This window comes from Sapajus apella, unplaced genomic scaffold, assembly GCF_009761245.1.
Source record: "Sapajus apella isolate SASKATOON/1434 unplaced genomic scaffold, GSC_monkey_1.0 scaffold146, whole genome shotgun sequence".
Lineage (NCBI taxonomy): Eukaryota > Metazoa > Chordata > Mammalia > Primates > Cebidae > Sapajus > Sapajus apella.
Genome location: NW_022437086.1, coordinates 446528 through 471273, shown reverse-complemented (window position 1 = coordinate 471273; position 24746 = coordinate 446528). Strand labels below are relative to the sequence as shown.

Sequence of the window (24746 nt, the reverse complement as noted above, 5' to 3'; positions counted from 1 at the left end):
TTTTCAGTGCACCGAGCTGGGCCTCCACCCAGAGTTGGGGAAGAGATGTCCCCTGCCTGGGCGACCCCGGCGCGGGTGCCCCGGCTGCTGCTGCGGTTGCTGCTGCGCTAGGCTGGGCGGCGGCTGAAACTGGCGCCCACCGGAAGTGCAGGAGCCGCCCGCAGGCGGGAGGGGCGGTAGCCACGGTCCCTGAAAACCAGGCCCTGCTGACAACAAACCTCAGACGCCAGGAACAGAAGAACCGGGAGACACTGTCCAGGAGGCTGAGCCAATCGGACGGACTGTTGGAGCAGCCAAGCGTGAAGTTGCCGGAACTCCTCAAAGTGGAACAGCAAAGCCAGCACCAGAGATGGACAAAAAATAAAATGTCAAAGAAAATTAGCAGAAATCAAAGGCAGATGCTCAAGCAGCAAAAAACCCTTCACACCACGGTAGAAATGGAGTTGACGAAGGAGCCTGAGAAACGAATCTTCGTCACAGACAGAAAGGACAGCAGTAAACATAGGTGCTGACGATTCTGGTCCACTGGATCCCACCGTCCCTAGGACAGTAAATACCATCCCGGTCACCACCCAGCAAGTCACCACTGCAGCATTTCCTGTGTGCTTCAAAACACAGAAAGGTGATTCTCAACACAGGTGCAGATAAAAAGTCATTTATCGTTTTTAATCTAAACTGTCATAGTTTACATTTTAAAGTTCTTTATCGTGCTAAAACTTTTGGTTTTTAAATTTTATTTTGAGATGGAGTCTCGCTCTGTTGCCCTGGCTGGAGTGCAGTGGCACGATCTCGGCTTACTGCAACCTCCGCCTCCAGGATTCAAGAGATTCTCCTGCCTCAGTCTTCTAGTAGCTGGGATTACAGGTGCCTGCCACCACTCCCAGCTAATTTTTTCTTTTTTTCTAACGCCCTTGCCCCAAACCCCTCCTGGCTAATTTTTGTATTTTTAGTAGACACAGGGTTTCAGCATGTTGGCCAGCTGGTCTCCAACTCTTGACTTCAAGTGATCCACCTGCCTTGGCCTTCCAAAGTTCTGGGCTTACAGGCATGAGCCACCATGCCCGGCCAAACACTTGTTTTTTAAAGTGGCAGCCATAATTCTTGTCTGTCTAGATATAGTTTGGACTTTTGTATGCTAACTATAATGTAAAATAGAAACTTTATGTTTTATGTAATCCAACGTTGGTATACACAAACTTTACAGATTGCTGTAGGATTCAGCAAATGATGTATATGATATTTATGTCTCTAGTTTTTGTTGTATTCATTTTATTTCAGAAAAGATTGGCTTTTTAAAAAATGTCTCCAAAAATTCAGCCTTATTGTATAAAATGGCAATAGTAAAAAAAAAAAAAGTAAAATACCATTTTGCATTTCACAAAAAGTAAAATACTATTTTGCCATGTAATACAGTAAGTCTGAATTTGCCATACTATATGAATACTGGAACTCAATTAAAACACCAAATATTTTAATCAGAATTACTTAAACAGTATGTTTAGTAATTTCTCAATTTTGAAGTACAGTGATAGGCATACACAAATATTTTATAAATCTATTAGTATTGGGTTTTATTTAGAATATATTTTAAAAGATCTGTTCAAAATGAATATTTTTAATTAGTAATTTGATGTTTTCAAATTTGCTGATGTCTTATTTTCATCAGAGTAAGTCTGGGGATAGTTGACTAATTTTATTTTATTCTTTTGTATAGTGTGTCCCAAATTTTCTAGTTTAACTTAATATTGATTGATGATGGGTAAACTTAAAAAAATATTATAGACCTATTAAATTGTCAAATGTTTTTAATTTTAAAATTCTGTCTTTTAATATCATTTCTGGGATTTAAGTCTAGTTGAATCCACTCAACCTGTTAATCAGTGTCAGGTGCAACATTCCATTTCACTTTCAGTGTGCCTGTATGACTTTTCTTTCCACATTCTTTGAATTAAATTTTTATTACTTATTTAAATGTTATGTAATCCAGCTAATACATTTAAAATAAAACCACCAGGTAAAATGAATTCTGGCATAGTATAAAGAAGCTGCCACAGTCTTAGTGTTACATATATAGATGGATGTGGCTCAATAAGAATTTAGAAAAAAATATTGAACTATAACATGTGTTGCCATGAGTCAGCCTGTAATGAATTTATAGATAAATCCAGATTTCACCACATTTAACCAGTTGTGTTCAGTACCTCTATCAAGAATTCTTATGCTACTGTCTGAGAAAAGATTCTGCTGTTACCTAAGAAATCAGCTGGAAGGCAATTTTATAACCTTGCATCACATAAAGAAAAACTGAAAGGTAGTACTAATAAATGCGAACTACATCACCTGGAAAATGGGAATCCAAAATGTCACTTTCAATATTTAAGTGTTGGAACTTTTGATAAAAATAAATGTGGTAAAATAAAGCTTTTGGTAGACTTTGCATAGCTTAACATCGGCATAAAGTAGGGAGAAAAATCTTAAAAATAAAAACAAACAATAACACACACACACACACACACACAAACCTCAAAAACTAACATCCAATGCATATATATTAATCTTTGTGTTGGGAGAGTCTAAAGCAGAACATTTGATGAACTGGATACATTTATTTTTACCATATTGGCATACTGATAAAATCATCTATATTTAATTTGATTAAAACATGTCTGCATCTTAAAAATACTGATTTGTATTATGAATAGCAAATGTAAAGCCTTTATCCTGAAAAGTATCCTGATTCTGAACTCAATATATATGGCAACCCATTCCTCTGGTTTCTCCAAACTGAGCCCTCATTAAGGCTCAACTATGGAGTGAGAGAAACCCAACAACAGAGTATGTGAAATAAGAAGAATGGGGTAGGATAGTCAGCTCTAAGACTCAGGAATTGCATGGGTGATCCCAATATAATGATGTCAACTGTAAAGTCTACTAGAAATAAACATAAAAAGCTGAAACTGCCATGGGTTGACATTTGTGAAAGTCTCTGGAATTATAAGCAGTTGTGCCAAAAGGATTGAGCCAGAACGACATGAATTTAAGGATTAAGGCAAATGTTTACTAGCACATAAATATTTGTTCTAAATTTTATTACAGTAGCAATATTCTTTTCAGTAATGTCAGCTTCCTTTAGCTAGGGATGCCATAGACAAACTAAGACAAATGCCTAATATGTTGTAGGCAATTAGTTTCAAAATTCAACAAACTTGCAATAAACTCTGTTTTGTATATAAATCTTACTGAAAGGCACTATCCAGTAGCTGTATCCTTCAGTTTTTTTCTGGGATTTTCTGTTCCTGGATTCCAAACCAACCTTATTTGAATCCTTGTCATCTCTAAATCCCCAGATTTAGTAAACAGAAAAAAAGTAGAAATTAAGCCAAATTACCCCAAACAGTCCATATCTAATATATTTGATTTCCACCGAAGAACCAAGTATGTAAAATCCAACCTAAATTCAAAGGTAGCAGTTAACACCATATGCAAAAATTAGCAAAGTCACAACGTAGAAACTCTTAGTCTGTTACTTCAGAAAAAATGGTAACATTCTTATTTTGGCATGTTTTTGGAAAGAATACATACATTAAATATGACAAAACATACCCACTAAATTATAATAAAGTATCTTTGAAATATGAATTTTATTATTTTTAAATATTTAATATATTCAGACAAGACTTTCAGTGAAAATGTTTATAGCTACCATATGAATCAAAACAGCCCTGGAGGAAATAGCATTTTTTATTAATAATAAAGATTGAAGCTCCAAGTGATAGAGCAGGAGCATCATCATCTCAGACAAACACCACCACATCACCACTTGAAATTCCAGCTCCCTTTTTAGCCTCATGTATTTCAAGGAAATCACCTCTTTTTTTTTTTTTTTTTTTTTTTGAGATGGAGTTTCACACTGTTGCCTGGGCTTCAGTGCAATGGTGTGATCTTGGCTTACTGCAACCTCCACTTGCCGGGTTCACGTGACTCTCCTGCCTCAGGCGCACACCACCATATCTGGCTAATTATTATTATTATTTTTTTTAGTTGAAATGGGGTTTCACTATGTTGGGCAGACTGGTCTTGACTCCTGACCTCGTGATCTGCCCACCTCAGCCTCCCAAAGTGCTGTGATTACAGGCATGAGCCACTGTACCAAGCCAGAAATCACTTCTAACTACAAGCAGCCAGAAAGGGCAGACAGTTAAACACAGATAAGACAGCTTGAGGCAAGTGCACTGGCTCATTCCTGTATTCCCAGCACTTTGGGAGACCGGGGTGGGCGGGTCACAAGGTCAGGAGTTCAAGACCAGCCTGGCCAGCATAGTGAAACCTCATGTCTACTAAAAATACAAAAATTAGCCAAGCCACGTGCCTGTAGTTCCAGGTACCCAGGTGGCTAAGGCAGGAGAATCGCTTGAACCCAGGAGGCAGAAGTTGCAGTGAGCTGAGACTGCAACACTGCACTCCAGCTTGGGTGACAGAGTGAGACTGTCTCAAAACAAAAAACAAAAACAAACAAAAAAACAGCACAGCTCTGGCACTGAGGGAGGTGGGAGGAAAGTCTCCTGAGTAACTGCTAAACGTCACCCTCATAGAGTGGGCCCCAGTAAAACAGTGGCTGGGATTACAGGCGTCCACCACGGCGCCCGTCGAAGTTTTTTGAATTTTTAGTAGAGACAGGGTTTTACCATGTTGGCTCGGCTGGTCTTAAACTCCCGACCTCAGGTGATCTGCCTACCTTAGCCTCCCAAAGTGCTTGGATTACAGGCATGAGTCACCTTGCCCAGCCACTCAGCCTTTTTTTTAAAACTCTTGTTATTTGCAACAACATTGACGAACCTGGAGGACACGACGCTAAGTAAAATAAGCTGGCACAGAAAAAAACTCTCATAATATCATTTCTATGTAGAGTGTAAAAAGATTTAAACTCATAGAAGCATAGAGCAGAATGATGATTGCCTGGGGTTGGGAGTGGATGAAATGTTGGTCAGAAGTAATGGGTCTGATTTTGTGAAGGGAGGAAGACTGAGCAGTTGTGGCTGCGTTATGGACCTGGAGCAGCAGCCGGCTTCTCCACACAGAACCCAGGAGTAGAAGACTCAGAATTGAATCGCTTCTCCCTCCTTCCTCCTGTTTTTGGCTTTGTGAGAAACCTTATTAACAAACACAATGGCCAGCAATGTTACCAACAAGACAGATCCTCACTCCATGAACTTCCATGTGTTCACTGGAAATCTCAACATCCTTGTGGTCAAGAAGTTGGATGTGGAGCCAATCTTTTTGAGTACGGCAAAACTGTGGGTTGCTCTGTTCATAAGGACTTTGCCATTGTTCAATATGTGAATGAGAAAAATGCCCTGGCTGCTGTAGAAGAGAGTAGGGCAGAATAACCACTGGCCAGGTTTTACCTATTAACCTGCCTGCAGAGCCAAAATTGAAGGGAGGAAAAGCAGTATGAAATGATCTGCAGCGGAGATGTACTGATCAGTAACAACACCCCTCTCCTTCGCTTCTACTCAGCTTCTCTTTTGACTTGGACTATGACTTTCAATGGGAGTATTTTGAAAGGATGTACGTTTTCCTCCTCCTCCTCCTCCTATTTCTTGGGCTTTAGTACCCTTGAAACATCAGCGTGTATCAGTAAACACCTCACGAAGGGGAAAAAGTGGCTTCAATTCTAAGAGTGGACAGCGGGGATCTTCCAAGTCTGGAAAGTTGAAAGGAGATAACCTTTAAGCCATTAAGAAGGAACTGATCCAGATAATACAAAAAGCAGATTCACTTTTGGAAAACCTGGAAAAAAATTTAAAAGGAACAGAGCCAACAAGCAGTAGAGATGAAGAATGGTAAGTCAGAAGAGGAGCAGAGCAGGAGCTCCTTGAAGAAAAATGAGATTAATGTGAAGATGGAGTCTGAAGGGGGTGCAGATGATTTCTGATGAGGATGGGGACCTACTGGATGATGAAAATAATGCAGATGGGGAGATGACCAGCTAGAGTTGATCAAAGATGATGAAAAAGAGGCTGAGGAAGGAGAGGATGACAGAGACAGTGCCAATGGCAAAAATGATTCGTAGGCACATAGTGGGCTTAGAGATCTTATCGCAATATTTGTTTACCTAGGTGCTTCTGTAAGATCAAATTTTTTACCATACCTTCTCCCCTAGTATCTTCAGCACATGCTCACTGTCTTACCCATCCTTGTCCTTCCCATGCTCATTAATTTATATTGTCTAGGTCCCATTTTCACCTCCTTTGACACTCCTAGTGGTTTGTTTTGCCCTGCAATTTTTGCTTTTAATTTTGATACCTCTATATGACTTAACAATAAAAAGGATTTTTCCCCCCGAGATGCTGTCTTGTTCTGTTGACCAGGCAGGAGTGCAGTGGTGCAATCTTGGCTCACTGCAACCTCCACCTCCCAGGTTAAGCAATTCTCCTGCCTCAGCCTATGGAGTAGCTATGTGTGCACTACCACGCACCGCTTTTTTTTTTTTTTTTTAAGTAGTGTTGGTTTTTCACCATGTTGGCCAGACTGGTCTTCAACTCCTGACCTCGTGATCTGCCCACCTCGGTTGCCCAAAGTGCGGCGATTACAGGTATAAGCCACCATTCCCAGCCGGATGTATGGTTTTTATCAACTGTTTCCAAAATTATCTCGCTATGCAGAATGTATAGTTTTTTTCATGATGCATAATTTCAGTAGTTGCTTCCCTAACTGCAAAGGCAATCCCATTTAGTCGAGTAGCTCCTAGAAGTAGCTTTGAGTGAGAAATATGTGTGCTACACCCCCATGTAAGTGTGCTTTGTGGGCAGTTCAACACAAATATAACAATTTATTTTTGTGAATGAGAGGTAGCATGATAAATGCATCCTCTAGAAAAATAGTGTTATAGTTTATTTTTTAACATTGATACTGTGGGTTATTTTTGTGAACATACTGATGTTTGGGATCTATTGTTCTCAAAATAAACAAGCCCTTATTAAGCCAGGAATTTGGAGGAAAAAAAAGTAGTAAGACTTCCCTACATCTCTTACCTTAACAAATAAGTCATTTTCCTCTCAGTTTTGATTCACCAGGGAATAGAATCATATCCTGAAGAATCAAAACTGAAGAAATATCTGTTAAAGCAATGCATGATGTACACTGAAATTTCAGATGCTTTAGTAGAATAATATATTTTTTGCTCACATCACCATTGTCTTTTGAGTCTTTTGTCTGGTTAACAGGACTTAATCTGGGGTGATCCAAGATGGCTGAATGGGAACAGATCCAGAGTGCAGTTCCTAGCAAGAACAATGCAGAGGGTGAGTGTTCACCACATTTCCAAATAAGTTTTCACTGCCCACTGACCAGGAAATTCCCGACCGAAAAGCACCACGAGTTTTCAGCATGGCTGGTGCCATGGGTAGGCACACAGATACTCGCACAAATCTGGGTGGCTGTTTCAACTGGCACCTGGAATGCCTGGGAGACAAAGCTGCCCATTCAACTAACAGGTAGGGGGCTGAGACAGGGAGCCAAGCGATCTGGCTCAATGGGGGACCACCCCCACAAAACAAGCAATCTGAGATGCTCTGGATTGAGAGTTTCACAGCAACTGCAGCTGGACCCAGGATGGTCCAGCTCAGTAGGGGGAAGGGCATCCACGACTACCAAGGCAGTCTGCCAATACCGAGGCAGTTAACACAGCAGCTGGGCAGAGCCTGCGGCAGCTCAGCAACACCTCTATTGGCAGACTGACTAGACTACTCCATGAGGGGCAGGGCATCTCTGAAAAAAGGCAGCAGCACGTCAGGAACTATAAAGCCAACCTTCCTAGGTCAGAGCACATGGGAAAAGAGGTTGTTATGAGTTCCGCTGCAGCAGACTTAAAGGTACCTGCCCAGCAGCTCTAAACAGAACAACGGAGCTCACAGCTCAGCACTCAAGCTCCTATAAGGGAAAGACTGTCTCCTCAAGCAGCTCCCCGAAGCCCATATACCTAAAGAAACACCTCATAAAGGAGAGCTCAGGCCGACATCTGGTGGGTATCCTTCTGGGACAAAGATAACAGAAGAAGAAACTGGCAGCAACCCTTACTGTTCTGTGGGTAATCTCTAGGCAAGCAGGGTCTGGAGTGGAACTCCAGTAGTCCTGCAGCAGAGGGGCCTGTTAAAAGGAAAATTAAGAAACAGAAAGAAATAGCTTCAACATCAACAAAAAGGATGTCCACTCAGAGACCCCATCCAAAAGTCACCAGCTACAAAGATCACAGGTAGATAAAGCCACTAAGACGGGAAGAAACCAGCAGAAAAAGGATGAAAACACCAAAAACCAGAACACCTCTCCTCCTTCAAGGGATCACAGCTCCTCACCAGCTAGGAATCAAAGATGGATTGAGAATGAATCTGATGAATTGACAGAACCAGGCTTCAGAAGATGGGTATTAACAAACATCTCAGAGCTAAAAAAGAACATGTGCTAACCCAATGCAAAGAAACTAAGAACCTAGAAAAAAGGTTAGATGAGATGCTAACTAGAATAAACAGCTTAGAGAAGAACATAAACGACTTGATGGAGCTAAAAAACACAGCATAGGAACTTCATGAAGCATACATAAGTCTCAAAAGCCGAATCGACCAAGCAAAAGAAAGGATATCAGAGACTGAAGATCAACTCAATGAAATAAAATGAGAGAGCAAGAATAGAGAAGAAAGAGTGAAAAGAAATCAACAAAGCCACCAAGAAATATGGGATTATGTGAAAAGGCCGAATCTGTGTTTGATAGGTGTACCTGAAAGCGATGGAGAGAATGAATCCAAGCTGGAAAACACTCTTCAGGATATTATCCAGGAGGACTTCCTCAACCTAACAAAGCAGACCAATATTAAAGTCCAGGAAATACAGAGAACACCACAAAGATATTCCTCAAGAAGAACAACCACAAGGCACATAATTGTCAGATTCACCAGGGTTGAAATGACGGAAAAAATGCTAAGGGCAGCCAGAGAGAAAGATCGGTTTACCCACAAAGGGAAGCCTATCAGACTCACAGCAGATCTCTCGGCAGAAACCCTACAAGCCAGAAGACAGTAGGGGCCAATAGTCAATATCCTTAAAGAAAAGAACTTTCAACCCAGAATTTCATATCCAGCCAAACTAAGCTTAATAAGCGAAGGAGAAATAAAATCCTTTATGCACAAACAATTGCTGAGAGATTTCATTGCCACCAGGCCTGCCTTACAAGAGCTCCTGAAAGAAGCGCTGAACAAGGAAAGGAACAACCAGTACCAGCCACTCCAAAAATATACCAAATGGTAAAGACCATTGACACAATGAAGAAAATGCATCAACTAATGGGCAAAACATCCAGCTAGCATAAAAATGGCAGGATCAAATTCACACATAACAATATTATCCCTAAATGTAAATGGGCTAAATGCCCCAGTCAAAAGACACAGACTGGCAAATTGGATAAAAAGTCAAGACCCAGCGGTGTGCTGTATTCAGGAAACTCATCTTGTGTGCAAGGATACACATAGGCTCAAAATAAAGGGAGGGAGGAAGGTTTATGAAGCAAATGGAGAGCAAAAAATAAGCAGGAGTTGTAATCCTAGTCTCTGATAAAATGGACTTTAAACCAACAAAGATCAAAAGAGACAAAGAGGGGCATTACATAATGGTAAAAGGATCAATGCATCAAGAACAGCTAACAATCCTAAATATATGTGTACCCAATATAGGAGCACTCAGATACATAAAGCAAGTTCTTAATGACCTACAAAGAGACTTAGACTCTCACACAATAATAGTGGGAGACTTTAGCACTCCACTGTCAATATTAGACAGTCAACAAGACAGAAAATTAACAAGGATATCCAGGGCTTGAACTCAGACCTGGACCAAGCAAAACTAATAGACATTTACAGAACTCTGCACCCCAAATGCAAAGAATATACATTCTTGTCAATATTAACAAGGATATCCAGGACTTGAACTCAGACCTGGACCAAGCAAATCTAATAGACATCTACAGAAATCTCCACCCCAAATCCAAAGAATATGCATTCTTCTTAGCACTGAGTTGCACCTACTCTAAAATTGACCACATAATCAGAAGTAAATCACTCCTCAGAAAATGCAAAAGAATGGAAATAATAATAAAGTCTCTTAGACCACAGGGCAATTAAATTAGAACTCAGAATTAAGAAACTAACTCAGAACCTCACAACTTCATGGAAAGTGAACAACCTGCTCCTGAATGTCAATTGGATAAACAATGAAATCAAGGCAGAAATAAAGATGTTCTTTGAAACCAATGAGAACGAAGAAACATGTACCAGAATCTCTGGGGCACATTGAAAGCAGTGTCTAGAGGGAAATGTATAACAATAAATGCCCACTAGAGAAGCAAGGAAAGATTCAAAACCCTAACATCAAAATTGAAAGTGCTAAAGGAGCAAGATCAAGAAAACTCAAAAGCTAGCAGAAGACAAGAAATAACTAAGATCAGAGCAGAACTGAAGGAGATAGAGACACAAAAAAACCTTCAAAAATCAATCAATCCAGGAGCTGGTTTTTTGAAAAGATCAACAAAATAGACCACTAGCCAGATTAATAAAAAAGAAAAGGGTAAACAATCAAATACATGCAATAAAAAAACGATAAAGGGGATATCATCACCGATTCCAAAGAAATACAAACTACCATCAGAGATGACTACAAACAACTCCATGCACACAAACCAGTAAACCCGGAAGAAATGGATAAATTCCTGGACACTTGCACTGTCCCAAGCCTAAACCAGGAAGAAGTTGAAACCTTGAACAGACCAATAACAAGGGCTGAAGTTGAGGCAGCAATTAATAGCCTATCAACCAAAAAAAGTTCAGGTCCAGACGGGTTCACAGCCAAATTCTAACAGATGTACAAAGAGGAGCTGGTACCATTCCTTCTGAAACTATTCCAAACAATACAAAAAGAATCCTTCCCAAATCATTTTATGAGACCAACATCATCCTGATACCAAAACCAGGCAGAGACTCAACAAAAACAAGAAAACTTCAGGTCAATATCCATGACGAACATAGATGCAAAAATCTTCAATAAAATACTGGCAAACCGATTGCAAAAGCACATCAAAAAGCTCATTCATCATGATCAAGTAGGCTTCATCCCGGGGATGCAAGACTGGTTCGGCATAGTCAAGTCCATTAATATAATCCCCCCCCCAACCGCACATAAACAGAACCAAAGACAAAAACCACATGATTATCTCAATAGATGCAGAGAAGGCCTTTGACAAAATTCAATAGCCCTTTATGCTAAAAACTCTCAATAAACTAGGTATCGAAGGAACATATCTCAAAATAATAAAAGCTATTTATGACAAACCTACAGCCAATGTCATACCGAATGGACAAAAGCTGGAAGCATTCCCTTTGAAATACGGCACTAGACAAAGATACCCTCTATCATCACGCCTATTCAATATAGTATTGGAAGTTCCAGCCAGAGCAATTAGGCAAGAAAAAAAAATAAAAAGTATTCAATTAGGAAAGGAGAAGTCAAATTGTCTGTTTTTGCAGAAGACATGATTGCATATTTAGAAGACCCCATCATCTCAGCCCCAAATCTCCTTAAACTGATAAGCAACTTCAGCAAAGTCTCAGGATACAAAATAATGTGCAGAAATCCCATGTATTTCTATTCAACAATAACAGACTAACAGAGAGCCAAATCATGAGTCAACTCCCATTCACAATTGCTACAAAGAGAATAAAATACCAAGGAATACAACTAACAAAGGATATAAAGGACCTCTTCAAGGAGAACTACAAACCACTGCTCAATGAAATAAGAGAGAACACAAACAGATGGAGAAACATTCCATGCTCATGGTTAGAAAGACTCAATAGCATGAAAATGGCCATACTGCCCAAAGTAAGTTATAGATTCAATGCTATCCCCATCAAGCTACCAATGACCTTCTTCACAGAACTGGAAAAAAACACCTTAAACTTCATATGGAACCAAAAGAGAGCCCCCACAGCCAAGACAATCCTAAGCAAAAAAAACAAAGCCGAAGACATCACACTACCTGATTTCAAACTATATTACAAGGCTACAGTAATCAAAACAGCATGGTATTGGTACCAAGACAGAGATATAGACTAATGGAACAGAACAGAGGCCTTAGAGGCAATGCCACACATCTACAACCATCTGATCTTTGACAAACCTGACAAAAACAAGCAATGGGGAAAGGATTCCCTGTTTAATAAATGGTGTTTGGAAAGCTGGCTAGCAGTGTGCAGAAAGCAGAAACTGGACCCCTTCCTGACACCTTACACTAAAATTAACTCCAGATGGATGAAAGGCCTAAACAAAAACCTAACACCATAAAAACCCTAGAAGAAAACCTAGGCAAAACCATTCAGGACATAGGCATAGGCAAGGACTTCATTACTAAAACACCAGAAGCATTGGCAACAAAAGCCAAAATAGACAAATGGGACCTAATCAAACTCCAGAGCTTCTGTACAGCAAAAGAAACCATCATTAGAGTGAAGAGGCAACTGACAGAATGGGAAAGAATTTTTTACAATCTACTCATCTGACAAACGGCTAATATTCAGAATCTACAAAGAACTAAACCACATTTACAAGACAAATACAAACAAACCCATCCAAAAGTGGGCAAAGTATATGAACAGACACTTTTCAAAAGATATATATGAGGCCAACAAGAAGACATATAACAGGCCAACAATTATTTCCTTGGCTGAAAAAAAATATTTTGTCAATTTACTCTAAATTGGGAGACTAGATTTGTAATCTTCAATCTTTCAGTGTTAAGGCAAATCAGAGAAGAGCAATGTGCTATACAGTATGCATTTTTCTGCCTAACTACCAAAATTCTTGCATTGCCTTGGAAACCCAAAGGAGCCACCTAAATAATACTCCTTTCCAATCCTTTAGCCAGAATTTTAGATTTTAAAAAGTCAAGAACATAATGATGCTCCCTGTTAGTAATCAGGCCATTTCAAAAAGCATGGAGATTATGCCAAGCCATTTAAAAACTATGGTTTTAATTTTATTCCACTTCAAATGTTTTGTTACTTTTCTCATGTTAATCTAAGAGAAACTATCTACAGAATTCTCCATACATTCTAGACATAATCATATTAAGGTGTTCAATCATGTATAACAATATAGTAGAATCCCGTAATTAGCAGAAAATGTCAATTATTAATAAATTTATTATGTCAAGGTATTTCAATTGTAAAAGCAAATAATTAGGTATGACTTTTTCAATTAATAGACAAATACACATTTATATTAATTCTTTTAAAAAGGTAGTATAGGCTGAGCACTTTAAGAGGCCGAGGCAGGAGGATTACTTGAGGTTGGGAGTTCAAGGCCAGCCTGACCAACATAGAGAAACCCTGTTTCTACCAAAAATATAAAAAATTAGCCAGGGGTAAAATAATTTTCTCTCACTTTCAAATATATAATATATTGTTGTTTACTATAGTCACTCTGCTGTGCAATAGATCTGGAAACCTATTTATTTCAAACTTTGTACCCTTTGATGAACAAATTCCCTACTTCTATCTTTCCCCAGCCTCTGGTAACCATTACTCCACTTTCTGCTTGTTCGAGTTAAACTTTATTAAATTCTACATATAAATGACATTATGCAGTGTTTGTCTTTCTGTGTCTGGCTTATTTCATCTAGCATAGTGTCTTCTAAATTTACCTATCTTGTTTCAAATAATGGGATTTACCCTTTCTTGAGGCTGAATAGTATTCCACTATTTACATCACATTATTATTATTTTTTTTGAGACAGAGTTTTGCCCTTATTGCCCAGGCTGGAGTGCAATGGCAGAATCTCAGCTTACTGCAACCTCCACTTCCTGGGTTCAAGCGATTCTTCTGCCTCAGGCTCCTGAGTAGCTGGGATTACAGACATGTGCCACCACACCAGGCTAATTTTGTATTTTTAGTAGAGATGGGGTTTCTCCATGTTGATCAGGCTGGTCTTGAACTCCCGACCTCAGATGATCTGCCTACCTCAGCCTCCCAAAGTGCTGAGATTACCGTACAGCCACCATGCCTAGCCTGGTGCTACTACCGTTCAAGTTAACTTCTCACTGCAAAAACTTAAACAGGAATCTAAGCAAGTTCTCTAATAACCTTAATAAATATATAAAGATTTTCCAAAATCTAACCCATATTTAATATTATGTAAGTTAATATTATGCTACTTTTAAGCCAAACTGTTTGCCCCCCCCCCAAAAAAAAAGCAGTTTTACAGGAATCAAAAATATTCAAATATAAAAGAGCATGTCTCTTATTAGCCAAACAACAACAACAACAACAAAAACCAAAGGAAAAGGGTAGAAAAAGATCCCCATTCCCAATTAAAATAAAACAATGCCCCTTAAAAACCCTAATTAAAGTCCTGGTAATCCCACAAATTAGTAATTAAAAAAACTTTCTAATGTGCATTTTAAAAAGCTTGCAAAAAAACCCAAACTAAATCTCTTAATAACTCTAAACTGTCCTTGTTAAATCAGAAACCAAATAATCCTCTGACCTTTTTAGAAAGCCCCACAAAAGCTTTAGTGAAACACTTTCCCGTCTCCCAATTCAATAATAAATAAATAAATAAGGTTTATTACTCAGGCAGCCCCTTACATTAAAAAAAAAAAAAAAAAGAAAGAAAAAGAAAATGCAAAAACAGGCCCTTTCCAAAAATCTAATTTTGCTAACCCTCAATTTGAAACTTTGCAGTATGTAAATAACATTCTCCTCTGTGCCCCGGCTGAGAGCGTCTCTCAAAAAGATACTAAGGCTCTTTTAATTTTCTATCAGGTAAAAAATATAAAATATCCAAATCTAAAGCTCAGCTTTGTCAAACTTCAGTAGGGTACCCAAGTCTAGTATTGTCAAAACAAAACAAAACAAAAAAAACTAAAGCATTAAGAAAAATAACAATGATAATAATAATAAGCCTATTTCCTTCTTTCCTCTTTCTGAAAACCCTCAAATAGCTAAAAGAATTTGGGGGTATTACAGGTTTTTATAAATTATAAATACCTGGGTACAGTAAGTAAATAGCTCATCCTTAATACCACCTCATAAAAACAAACCAACAAAAACTTAAGCAGCTAAAACTCACTTCCTAACTTAAAAACCAAAAACACAGAAGCCTTTAACCAGCTAAAGCAAATTAAGGCATCAGCCCTCAGTCTTCCCACAGGGAAAGTATTTAATTTCTATGTATCAAAAGAAAAAAGAAAATAGCCCTAAAAGTTTGGGCTAAGGCTCAAGGTTCATCTCAACAGCTAGCGGGTTAACCATGGAAAATAACTATTTACACCTCACACAGTATAGCAAAACTGTTGTCCTCTAAAAAATATTTGTCTCTGGTTAACAATCACCACCTCAAATATCAAGCTTTGCTGCTAAAAAAAAAAAAAAAAACTTCAGTCCAGTAAAACAAAACAAAACACCTGTTTTTGCCTAAACCCAGACACTCTCTTCCAAAAAAAAAAAAAAAAAAACCCTAAAAAACTTAAACATAATTGTAAACAGGTAGAGTTGTGCAAACTAGGAAAAAAATGATATCAATCACTATTTATATTCTCTGTAAAGTTCTAATAAAAAAATTCTTAAAAAGCACTCAGCTTAAAAATAAATATTCAAGCCGTAAACATTTAAAAAGTCTTTTATGTTTTTCTCTTCACACATCTTTTCTAAAAAAAGTTTTTTGTCAGTCAACTAAATTACTTTTCTCCACTGTGCCTTGCCACTCTTGGTGCATTCACAAAATGCCCTAAAATAACTTCTGGTGACCTAAAACTTCTTAAAAACAAAAGCACCACAAATCTCATTTTTTAAGATTGGTTTTTGTCATAAAACCCCTAAAAACTGTATTCCCAGCCCTGTAAATAAAAACTGTATTTCTAGCCTTGCTCCTAAAGGGTCTTACCCAATAATCCAGTTAAAAATTGGCAAATAAAAAATCTTATAACTACTAAATCTTTTTTTGTTTTTCTGTGTAGTTATACATGTGTTATGTGTGTAATGTCTATTAAAGAAAAAAGCTCTAATTAATTAAAAACAAGTAAGTGCTTAAATAAAAAACTTTTTAATAAAGCCTGTAGTACCCTTCAGTTTATGGAAGTTTAAAAAATAAAATCAGCCTTAAAAATTATTAGTAAAATGCAAATGTTTTCAAAATGTAAATAGGCAATCTAAATTATTCTGGTCAAATACTAAATTTCCTAAATGTTTTAAGGTTGTGAACTGCTCCTTTGGCCATTAAAAACTGTTGAACTTGCCTGCTTCACAATGGGTGAAAATCTTTTTTTTTTTCTTGCGATGGAGGCTTGCTCTGTCACCCAGGCTAAAGTGCAGTGGCACAATCTCAGCTCACTGCAACCTCTGCCATCCGGGTTCAAACGATACTCCTGCCTCAGCCTCCTGAGTAGCTGAGACTACAGGTTCCTGCCACCACACCTGGCTAATTTTTGTATTTTTAGTAGAGACAGGGTTTCACCATGTTGGCTAGGATGGTCTTGATCTCCTGACCTCCTGATCCACCCACCTCCACCTCCCAAAGTGCTAGTATTACAGGCATGAGCCATCACAGCTGGCCAATCAAAATTTTATGTAATAACAAGGGCTAACAAAAGGTTTTGCTTTTTAAAATTTTAAGTCATCATTTTAGCAAAACAAATAACTCATGGTAATCTAAAATTTTATTTCATAATGTCAAGTATTTTAAATCTCCAACATCTTCAACAAATTTCCCCAAACCAAATTTCAGTTTAAAAGTTGTCTTTTCTAATGCCTAGCTCTTGAGTGCTGCAAAGGGCTCCTGGGGAATCCAAAACTGAGGTAATCAAAATGATTTAACAAGTTTAGGTACATAAAATTGCCAAAATAATATCTAATCTTCCTCAAGTTATATTTTAGTATGTAACATTAACACGTTCCAAAACCATATGAAATGTCCAAGATTCTAATGTCTAAAATGCACTATCAATCACAATTAAGGTTATAAGCCACAAAAATAACCAAATTTCTTTGTCAATTGTGCTTCTAACTGTAACCACCCTAAACATTTTATCATTTACAAACAATTGTTATCTTAATTTTCTTCAAAAAATGGTTTATTATCAGCTGTAAAATCTTAACAAATGCTCTCAAATGCAGGTTTGTCATAACAAACAAACAAACAAAAAAAACTCAATTAGCTTAGATGTTTATAACTATCAAGAAAAACAGAAGTTAACAAAATAAACTAAACTAATAAAAAACAAAAGCAATGCTTTTAACTTTTGCTTAAAACATTGCTAATCTTTGTTTTGCTTTTCAAAGTAAAAAAAAAAATTCTTAAAGCCTTTTAACAAGCAAGATATACTCCTGTAAATAAAATTTAAAATGCATTTGTTTCTTTCAGCCTAGTTCCTCTAAAATCTCCAAACTGGTTATCATTATTCTTGACTTACAATATAGTTGCTGGCATCAGTGAAACAAAAATCCATTTCCTTTTGCAACAAAAGACAATAAAAAAACTTGTTATTTGACCAAAGATTTAAATAAAAGAGTGTATTTCTCTTAAAAAAAAAAAAATCAAGCTTAACTTACCAATAAAAGCTAATAAAAAATCATCTTAAAAACAACTAGCCGCATACCTTATCTATGCATTCTCTGTACAGGATTTCTAAACTATGTTAAGTAAAAAATGTCACTTTCCAACAGAGTTAAATACCCCATGCTTCTAAAACCTTAAAAGAAATTACCCAACTCACAAATATTTAAGGGTACAAACCCATGGCTAGGTTTGGCTTTAAGAAGTCCTACGTAAAATTCCTCATAAAACAAAGTTCTATCAAAGCCAATCAAAAAGCCTATGTAAAGGTAATTATTTTTATTTTACTTTATGCAAATCATCAAGCCAAATATAAAACTAAAGTCTGTTTTACAAACAACTCATTCCTATTATAAAATTTTTAACAAAAATGAAAACTAAAAAAATTATATCTTAAAACTTATCATACATCTATCATTAACTTCTAGTGACATTAATTTTAAATTTTTGCCTATATCTGAAACTAACTAAACTAAGTGTTTAGTTAGCCAACCAGCAATCTTTAGCTGTGGCTCAAAGAAAACAAAACAATCAAAAAATGGCAATGTAAAAATCTACGTAAATATCCTAGTTCTATACGATAATACTGCAAATCCTGCTAAGTAATAAAAACAAGTAAGGTGCCCATAACCCAAAGTTTTTTTTTTAAATAGTAAAATCAAAAAAGCTAACAAAAGCCAAGCCTCATGCACCCAAATCTTAGAAAGCATAAATATAGCCATCAATTATCAGGGATGTCAGCAATCTCAAAATTTTTAACCTATCCTTACTCACCTTCTCTCAATATAATACATACTCTCTACTAACCCAAATTGCTTCTTTTCACCTAAATGCTATCAAGCTTAAAACACTAATGAAAAAAAAAATAAAAAGCACACCACACACACACACACACACACACACACACACACACACACACACATATATATATATAAATGTGCACCTCTTTCAAAAACCCTTAAACTAGCATTCCCCCACCTCAAATCCTAGGTACTGTTCCCATGTAATACACAACTCCCCTTTCCAGCAAAAAGTAGTTAAAAAAAAAAAAAATCCAACACCTAATCTCCACAAAAACAGGTCTCCACTCCTGAGTGGGGACTAAAAGAAGTTCGTTTGCCTTAGGTAAATTGCAAGGGAAGGGTTCCTGAAAAGCCCCCAGCCCATGGGTCATTGCCTCATCCCCACATAATGTTAAAAGCAGCCTGGAAAAAAATTAAAGCTGTGGACACCAATGAAAAAAACTAGCACAAAGTATTGTGCCTAAAAACATGCTGACAGCTACACAAATAAAAGAACCTCCAATCCATTTAAATAAAAACTTGCACAAACCTCTAGCTCACTCAATTAAAAAACAAGGCCTAGCATAAAATGCCTTTATCCTTTATATAATCAGAGTGCTCCCAGAAAGTTTCTTCTCCTTTTGTGGACATAAACACAGTAGGCTCCAGTGGGCACTCATTTTTATTTAAACCATAAATCAGCTCCTATATGTCACCACTTCAGCCCCTAATTGGTCCTAGGCCATGATCCTAGGCCAAGCTTTCACTTCAGCTTCTAATAGGTCCTGGGCCAAGATCTCGGGCCAAGCTTTCTTTAGTCCCAGGCCAACCTAAGTCACATGTTCTACAAAACAGCCCACAAACTAATCACATTTCTTCCTATTAGTCCATAATAAGCCTAAACCCCAGCCTCATAGAGGGTATTCCTACTCAGAAACTGCTCTCTGCGAGCAAAAAGCTTTCTTCTGTTGCTTATTAAACTTTCATTCCAACCTCACCTTTGTTTGTACTTTTTAATTTTCATAAAAATAAAACAAAAAACTCGGTGTTCTCTCAAACAAACAAACAAAAAACTCTGTTACATCATCGTGCACTGCTAAAACTACAACAGAACTACTGTAGGAATATTCCAGGAAAGGCAGAATTCACAGACCATTTGAAGGAAGCAAATTGCTCCTGCAGGACCTGGTAGACAGCCCAAAAATTCTGAGTGCCCAAACTGTAAAAGTGGAAAAAGGGGCTTTATAAGCTCCCAAATTTATAAAACAATAACTATTAGACCTAAGAAATGAAATAGATAAAAGCACAATAATAGTGAGGGACTTCAATAATCCACTGACAGTACTAGATAGGTCATCAAGACAGAAGATCATTCCTCAGAAGTATTTGGCAGAATAGGGGAAAAAAAAAAAAAACCCAGAAGGTCAATAAAGAAAAAATAGATTTAAACTATACCTTGGAGCAAATAAACTTAACAGCTATTTACAGAACATTCTAGCCAAAAACCACAGACTATACATTTTATTAATCAGGACATGAAACTTTCTCCAAGACAGAACATACAATAGGCCACAAAACAAGTCTCAATAAATTTAATAAAATTGAAATGATACCAAGTACTTTCTCCAACCACAGTGGAATAATACTGAAAATTAACAACAACAAAAACCTTTAAAACCATTCAAATACATGGAAATTAAATAACCTGCTTCTGAATGATCATTGGGTCCACAATAAAATCAAGATAAAAATATTTAAAAATTTTAATAAAACGAAATAATGACAAAACCTATCAAAACCTCTGGGATACGGCAAAGGCAGTGCTAAGAGGAAAGTCCACAGCTTTAAATGTCTACATAAAAAGGTCTAAAAGAGCATAAATAGACTAAGGTCACACCTTAAGGAACTAGACAAACAAGAACAAACCAAACCCAAACCCAGCAGAAGAAAGAAAATAAGATCAGAGCAGAACTAAATAAGACTGAAAAATTCAAAAAAGATAAATGAAACATAAACCTGGTTTTTGAAAAGATAAATAAAACTGATGGACCATTAGCATGATTCACTAAGAAAAAAAGAGAGAATACCAAAATAAGCTTAAATTATAAACAAAACAGGAGATATTACAACTGACACCACAGAAATACAAAAATCATTCAAGGCTACTATGAACACCTTTATACACTTAAACACAAAAATTTAGAGGAGATGAATTAATTCTTGCAAATATACAACCCTCCTGGCTTAAACCAGGAAAAATCAGAAACCCTGAACAAACGAATAACAAGCAGTGAGATTGAAATAGTAATTCAAAAAATTACCAACAAAAAAAGTCCAGGACCAGACAGATTCACAGGAGAATTCTACATGACATTCCAAGAAGAATTGGTACCAATCCTATTGACACTATTCCATAAGCCAGGGTAAGAGGGAAACATCCATAATTCATTCTATGAAGCTGGCATTACCCTAATACCAAAACCAGAAAACTGCATACCCAAAAAAGAAAACTACAGACTGATATCCCTGATGAACATAAATGCTAAAATCCTTAACAAAATACTAGCTAAATGAATCCAACAACATATCAAAAAGGTAATCAGCCATGATCAAGTGGGTTTTACATCAGGGATGGGAGAGATGATTTAACATACACAAGTCAATAAATGTGAAACATCACAAAAACAGTATTATAAACAATGATCATCTCAAACACAGAAAAACCATTTGACAAAATCCAGCATTCCTTTATAATTAAAACCCTCAGCAAAATCTACACATAAGGAATATAACTCAATGTAATAAAAGCCACCTATGACAAACACACAGCTTACAAAACACTAAACAGGGAAAAGCTGAAAGCATTCTCTCTGAGAACAGGAACAAGAGTAGGATGTGTACGTTCACCACTTTTATTCAACATAGTATTGGAAGTCCTATCCAGAGCAATCAAACAAGAGAAAGAAATAAAGGGCATCCGGCCAGGCGCGGTGGCTCACGCCTGTAATCCCAGCACTTTGGGAGGCCGAGGCGGGTGGATCACGAGGTCAAGAGATCGAGACCATCCTGGTCAACATGGTGAAACCCCGTCTCTACTAAAAATACAAAAAATTAGCTGGGCATGGTGGCGCGTGCCTGTAGTCCCAGCTACTCAGGAGGCTGAGGCAGGAGAATTGCCTGAACCCAGGAGGCGGAGGTTGCGGTGAGCCGAGATCGCGCCATTGCACTCCAGCCTGGGTAACAAGAGTGAAACTCCGTCTTAAAAAAAAAAAAAAAAAAAAAAGAAATAAAGGGCATCCAAATTGGCAAAGAGGAAGTTAAGCTGTCACTATTTTTTGATGATATAATTGTATACCTAAAGAACCACAAAGACTCTTCCAATAACCTCCCAGAACTGACAAGTGAATTCAGAAAAGTTTCTGGATATAAAATTTACGTACACAAATCAGTAGCTCTGTTATAAAGCAACAGTGACTAAGCTGGGAATTAAATAATGAATGCAACTTACTTTTACAATAGCTGGAAAAAAAATTAAATAATATACACCGAATCAATGACATGAAAGACCTGTACACAGAAAACTACAAAACACTGCTAAAAGAAATTATAGATGACACAAACAAATGGAAACACATCCCATGCTCACGGATTGGTAGAATCAATACTGTGAAAACGACTATAAAGTCAAAAGCAATCTAGAAATTCAATGTAATTCCCATCAACATACCAACACCATTCTTCACAGAACAAGAAAAAACAATCCTAAAGTTTATATTCAACTATACTATAAAGCCATAGTCACAAAAACAGCATGATACTGGTACAAAAATAGACACATAGACCAATGGAACCGAACAGAGAACCCAGAAATAAACCCAAATACTTAGAGTCAACAGATTTCTAACAAAGTGAACAAAAACATAAAGTGGGGAAAGGAAACCCTATTGATCAAATAATGGAGGGATATTTGCAAGCCATATATAGGAGAATGAAACTGGAAACTCATCTCACAACTTATACAAAAATAAACTCAAGATAGATATAAGACATAAATCTAAGACCTGAAACAGTAAAAATTCTAGAAGATAGAAAAACTTTTCTAGACATTTGCTTAGGCAAAGACTTCATGAAGAAGAACCCAAAAGCAAATGCAACAAAAACAAATATAAATAGATGGGGCTTAAACTAAAAAGCTTCTGCAGAGCAAAAAAATAATCAGCAAAGTTAACAGACAAACCACAGAGTGAGATAAAACCTTCACAATCTATACATCTGTTAAAGGACTAAGATCCAGAATCTACAAAAAACTCATACAAATCAGCAAGAAATAAAAACAATCTCACTGAAAAGTAGGCTAAGGACATGAATAGACAATTCTCAAAAGACACAAATGGCCAAGAAGCATATGGAAACATGCTCAAAATCCCTAGTTATCAAAGTAATGCAAATTAAAACCACAATATCATCATACCATCTCACTCCTGCAAGAATGGCCATAATTAAAAAATAAAAATGAAAGAAGAGATGTTGGTGGGGATGTAGTGAAAAGGGAAAAATTTTACACTTCTGGTGTGAATGTAAACTAGCACAACCACTCTGGAAAAAAAAGTGTGGAGATTTTTTAAAGAAATAAAAGAGCTACCATTTGATCTAGCAATCCCACTATTAGGTATCTATCCAGAGGGAAAAAAGGCATTATGTGAAAAATGATACTTGCACACACATGTTTATAGTCTATGTGACTATTTGTATACCAGCACCATGGTGCTGGTGATTATAGCTTTATAGTATAGTCTGAAGTCAGGTAATGTGACGCCTCTAGATTTCTTTTTTGCTTACTCTTGCTTTTGCTATGTGGAGTCTAAAATAAAATTTTATTATTTTCAATCACATCAATTAACTTGGAGGACAAAATATTAGTTGAAATAAGTCAGGCACAGAAAGATTATTATCTCATGACTAAATAACATATTGTTACTATCTTTTACCTCCCTTCTTGAGTAAAGTGAAATAGGTTAAAGTTAATGGCATAACACTTCATTGAATGCACAATAGCCTTAACATGTTAAAGAAATGTTTAATTACAAAATTAAGTTTACACATAATCTAAAAACTTTTGCATTTATAGCATAAAAGTACAATTAGTTGAATGATTCACTAGTAATTTAATTACATTTAAGTAAAATTAAAAAAGCTTTTCTTCACTATGATATAGAGTATTACTCTGAACACCTACCTATCTCATGCATCACTAAGTAAACTGACAAAAGTCTCTCCACTTTTTCATCATAAATCTTACATTTTAATGCCCATATTTTTCCACAGAAAAAAATAATAATGCCCATCTAATAAAAGAGAATCTCTCATGTATTTGACAAAGCAACAATTTATCACATGCTTTCACATGTGAATAAATGAAGATAAGAGTTGAATTTCATCATTTACTTTTCAAATTAGCTGTAATTTTTTCAAGAAAAAGTATACTTTGAGTATAACTCTCCAAAGAATCTTCTGCTCCTTTTAAAATTATTTACAAATAATCTAGCAACTTATAGATTTTTTAAATACTCAACACTCTCTTTTAGTGTAATGTCTAAAGTGTCAGTGCCTTAGTTATTTCTACTGTGAATTCTCAGATATTTTACATAGACTCAATTTTGGGTTAAATATTTTTCATACTTGCTGCATCTGCAAAAACACATTTCAATATAAACTGATGTTTTCTAAGCTGCAGTCTTTGAAATAAAACGTTTTTCCAAATTCATTAAATTTCCTGATGTTGAACAAAGTTTGAGCAACTGCTTCAGGGTTTTCCTCTAGTACAAAATGTGTATATAGTAAGATTTGTGATACAAGTAAAGGTCCTACAAACCTCCTATGCTCCTAATATTTGTTATGTTTGTCTTCAGAATAACATGCTTCTTCACTTTAAAGGGTTACATTTTCTGAAAGATCTGTTGACAGTAATTGTATTTATAATGCTTTTATTAAATATGAACTCTCTGATGCTGGAGTAAGATGTGAACAGGTATCAATGGCTTTTTCACATTCTATTTGTATAATCTTTCTCAAGCAAAAATGCTTTCCTGTGCAATAAGATGTATTAGTTTTGTCACATTCTTTACACTTATAAAGTTTTCTCTAGTATAAATTATCTTACTTACGCCGGGCGCGGTGGCTCAAGCCTGTAATCCCAGCACTTTGGGAGGCCGAGGCGGGTGGATCACGAGGTCAAGAGATCGAGACCATCCTGGTCAACATGGTGAAACCCCGTCTCTACTAAAAATACAAAAAATTAGCTGGGCATGGTGGCG

General features: G+C 36.8%; 1 protein-coding gene and 1 pseudogene across 4 annotated transcripts in view; one reads left to right on the top strand and one right to left on the bottom strand.

Annotated features, from left to right (window-relative positions):
* Positions 1–243: 243 nt before the first annotated feature.
* Positions 244–24746, bottom strand: part of LOC116540901 (zinc finger protein 680) — a 68442-nt gene continuing 43939 nt past the window's right edge. For 2 of the 4 annotated variants that reach the window (XM_032264709.1, XM_032264712.1), the window contains one exon: positions 5112–5704. The gene's annotated coding sequence lies outside the window, so the exon portion shown is untranslated. Of the gene's footprint in view, positions 318–5111; positions 5705–23266; positions 23294–24746 lie in introns of those variants that run through there. The other 2 variants (XM_032264711.1, XM_032264710.1) reach the window with 2 other exon arrangements.
* On the top strand, positions 5134–6079 carry LOC116540903 (annotated as a pseudogene).